General features: G+C 43.0%; 1 non-coding gene across 1 annotated transcript; it reads right to left on the bottom strand.

Moving 5' to 3' along the window:
* Window positions 1-527: 527 nt before the first annotated feature.
* LOC115065387 lies at window positions 528-646 on the bottom strand. The gene has a single exon (XR_003845184.1). It is a non-coding gene; the product is annotated as a 5S ribosomal RNA (ribosomal RNA).
* Window positions 647-4,347: the final 3,701 nt, after the last annotated feature.

Raw genomic sequence — 4,347 nt, 5'->3', positions numbered from 1 at the left:
CCGGGGAAAGCTGACCAGCACTCTGCCGCTCTTCCCCTCTCCTCCTCCCATGATCTTCCTCGCCTTTTGCTTCCTGTCTTGAGATGACTGAGACTTCTCTGCCTTGTATCCCTCCCCAGTCTCCCACCGCTAACAATGCTGTTCTCACTGTAGATCCAGAGTCAGCGGCACTAAGGGTAGAACGCCTAGAGCCCTGAAACCTTGAGCCAGAATCTAACTTTCTTCTCCTTCAAATTGGTCGCCACATTCCATCACAGCAACCACAAGACCTAAACATCAAAACCCTGACTGTTGCTTATATACTTAAAGCCAGTGAGTGATTTCATACAAACACAGAGCTAATGCCAACAGAAACCACCCATCCAGCCAGACCAAAGCACTTCCTATCTGGGCCTTTCCTGTCAGTTCTTTGCTTATCATTCATCTGGTTGTGTTTGGGGATCACATTTGTCCTTTCTGTGTGACTTTCTTTTTTTTTTTTTTTTTTTTTTCTTTTTCTTTCTTTTTTTTTTTTTATTCTTTTTTAAAGCCTACAGCACCCGGTATTCCCAGGCGGTCTCCCATCCAAGTACTAACCAGGCCCGACCCTGCTTAGCTTCCGAGATCAGACGAGATCGGGCGCGTTCAGGGTGGTATGGCCGTAGAGACTGTGTGACTTTCAGTACCTACAACAGTACGGACTTCTTAATCATGGAGTGAATGGGTGATTGGTGGGGTTGGGTGGACAATTAAGGAGGCCAAGTACTCATCTGTGTATCTAGAGACTGTTCACATAGCATAAACCTCAGTCACTCCATCTTTCAAGGATTTATTTCCATCCCTGCTTGCTTCCCTAATGTTACTTGACCAGTAACGTGTGGGTTATAGTTTTCTTAAAATATTCAAGGATTTTTAAATAGGGAAAAGATAAGTTTGGCAAAAAACCAAAACCAAAACCAAAAACAAACAAACAAACAAAACTTAAATACTTAGTGAGCCATGTTGTATTCTTTGCGCTGGAACAGAGTGACCTTGCCCTTTATAGAGAGATGGTTCTCACAAAACTCACATTGGTTTCAGAACCCCAGGACTCTTCATACTTAAGTAAAACCAACAGCAGTGTGTTGCTGCTGGCCTCGCTGTGGCTTGAGGAAGAAATGGAGAATCAAATCTATGTTAAATAAAGGTGGCAACCCAAGGACATCTTGGGAAGACTAGCTGCAAGAATCATCACTTGAGGAAGTCATGTGCCACTTCTAACAGTTTGACAGTAGACAACAGTTCTGAGTACCTATGATGTTCTAGAAGATTTTTTCTTTCTTTCTTTTTAAAATTTATTTATTTACTTTACATCTCAATCACATCTTCCCCTCCCTCTCCTCGCAGTCCTTCCCTTTCACCTCCCCTTGCCCTATCCCCTTCTCCCTTTCTCCTCAGAGAAGGGGAGGCCTCCCATGGATATCAACTTGCCTTGGCATAGGAAGTTGTTGGTCTCTGAATCTGTTTCCATCAGCTGCTGGTTGAAGTCTCTCAGAAGACAATTTTATTAGGTTCTTGTCTGCAAGTATAGCAGATTATCTTTAATAATGTTAGGGGTAAATTCTTTCCCATGACATTGGTGTCAAGTTGGGCCAGTCCTTGATTGGTCATTTCCTCAATCTCTGTTCCATCTTTATCCCTTCACATCTTGTAGGCAGGACAAATTGCAGGGTTGAAGATGTGAATGGGTCTAGAAGCTTTTCTAAGTGTCTTTTACTTTGATCTTACTTAGACCGCTCTAACCACTGGAGATGGGTCCTAGTATTGTCTACATTTCCATTTGAGGAAGCTAAGAATTACAGCATTTGTATGATTTTTCCCTTGGGCCATAACAACTGGTGAGTAGCAGACAGAGTATGTAAAGAGCTCACGGCCCACAACTCCAAGGGCTGTGCTTCCTGCTAGGCTTCTGCACAGGGCACCCCATAAATTTCATGGATTCCATTCCCCACACCACATGACCTACAGGAATGTTGGGTGCACAGTAAGCACTCAGTAACTACTCATTTGTTGTGGCACATTTAGAAATACATCTTAAAGCATACCTTCGTTGTAGGTATCATGAAGGGAATATAGTGGAGATTCAAGGTAAATGGACTTAAATTCAATTTATTAATTAAAAAAAGTGTGATGTGATCTCAACCACCATCTGTATATTCTAGAAGATTCTGATGTCGTGAAAGTTCTGTCTTTTTTGTTCAATTTGCTTACCCATTCTTTATTGCTTGGAGGAAATTTTATTTTTCTGTCTTATACTTCTGTCCCATTTACTTTGCTCTCTTCTTCCCAAATCCCAAACCCTACAAAGGGTATCCATAGTGTGAGAAAGATTTCTTAAACCACAGGGGTGATGTAACTCGATGCTTGCTCTTTCCTGCTTCTCACACAGAATGTTGGATATGAGTGAGCTTTTAAAAAATTGGTTTTCAAATGTGATGAAGCCTGTGTCCTTTTCACCAGAACAAAACAATCCCTCATGCAGAAGCCTCCTTCCCGACCTGCTTCCCTCCCAAGGATGAGGAAATCTGTGAATTGGGCCACAACCTCCCAACATGTAGGGGATGAGAGGGAGCTGTGGATTGGAAAGACCTCCAATGTGTAGGATGGGTTGGCTGGCCTCTGGTCAGGCTCCCAGGAGTATAGTTTGGGACATGGCTCCTATTTAAATGGGCACTATCCCAGCAAAGCTTGCTTGCCATCCAGCTGATACAGGGGAGGAGGAAAGATGGTGGTGGGGGGCTTGCCATAAGAGTGTTTGTGTTGGAGTGTCCTCAGCTAATTGCCATCAATTACTGAAGAGTCAGATCTTGGCCAGAGCTTCCCCTTTCCACAAAGTATGTCATTCTGTGTTCACAGAAATGCAGTTTACCATCCTGCCACTAAATTAAAACTGGTTCCTCCAAATTAAAAGCAGACAGGACAGATGTGAAGGAAAGAGATGGAGGCGCACATCTTTTGTGAATCAGCTAATCATGGTGCCAGGACTTGAAATCAGTTTTTCCTGTAGTGGCCCCAACTGTACCACACCTATGTAAGCTATGCTAAGCAAAGTGGAATTCACATTTTGCCACATATTTCCTTTCCTTTGCCCAGTGGAGGAGGATAAAGAGCTATATTTGGCCCAGGCTCCAGGCTCCAAACCACTGTGTGTGTGTGTGTGTGTGTGTGTGTGTGTGTGTGTGTGTGTGTGATGAATGTGTTCATATGTATATGCAATTGTGAGTGCATGTGTGTGTGTGGAAGCCAGACATTGACATCAATAGTCTTACTTCAGTTCATTTGTAGAGACAGGCTTGCTCAGTGAATCTGGAGCTCATGGATAAGACTAGACTAGAAGGCCAGCAAGATGCAGGGGTCCCCTACCTCCATCTCTCCAGTTCTGGGCTTATGAAAGCTTGATGCTCTGAATGACTTTATATGTGGATACTAGGGATCCAAATGTCAGTTCTTATACAAATGAGCCATCTCTCCAGCCCCCAAGCATTCTTAACATGAAAATACATTGCTAGCATATGAAGATGAGCAAGCACACTGAGCTATAGGGACCTATTTGAGACATAAGATGGTAGACGAACAGTGCATGCTATTATCCCTAATCTCTAGAGGCTGTGTTCTTTGGGGATGGGGCATGGTGTTTGACTATTTTCTCTTTAAAAAAAATAAGGATTTTAGTATTCAAAATAAAAATCTTAGTTTTAGTTTATTGGGTGATTTTTAAGCCTAAAATCCTCAAGCGTGATTACTGATACATGACTTGACTGTCTTCAAAGGACCCATTACAGTAACTGTGAGGACCAACATTCTTCACAGAGTCACTTGCAGGGCCACTCTCTGCCTCTTCTTGTCCATTTTGCTTCTCATCCCTGTGCTCAGGGATTTTATTCTGTCTTTCATTCCTTCACTCTCTGTGTTGTCTTCCACTTCAAGATAGTCCATCTGCTGTGGTGATTTTGTAGTGATTCTTAAAAAAAAAAATTTATTGTTTTATATGTACATATGTGTGCCTGAGTGTAGTGCACATAGGTGCAGGTACCCACAGAGGCCAGGAGAGGGCACTGGGTCTCCTGGAACTAGAGCTACACACTGTAAGGAAGGGATTGATTGATGCAATGTGGAAACAAAGTAAGGGGCTGACCTAATAGTATCTCAGCACAAGTGGAGGCTCCATCCAAGTGCATGGGGATTCAGTGTCTTCTAGGACAGAAAAGGGAATTCTGGGGCAGAAAATTCATCTGTACATTTGTTCTTTGTCGTCTCAGAGCTGAATGATGCCAATCACATGCTGATCTCTGGTTGGGAGTGTCCCAACTCCTTACTATGTTAGTTTTC

This window comes from Mus pahari, chromosome 14 (assembly GCF_900095145.1).
Source record: "Mus pahari chromosome 14, PAHARI_EIJ_v1.1, whole genome shotgun sequence".
In the NCBI taxonomy this organism is placed as follows: domain Eukaryota; kingdom Metazoa; phylum Chordata; class Mammalia; order Rodentia; family Muridae; genus Mus; species Mus pahari.
The sequence above is the reverse complement of the archived record's forward strand: the minus strand, read 5'-3'. Positions and strand labels throughout refer to the sequence as shown.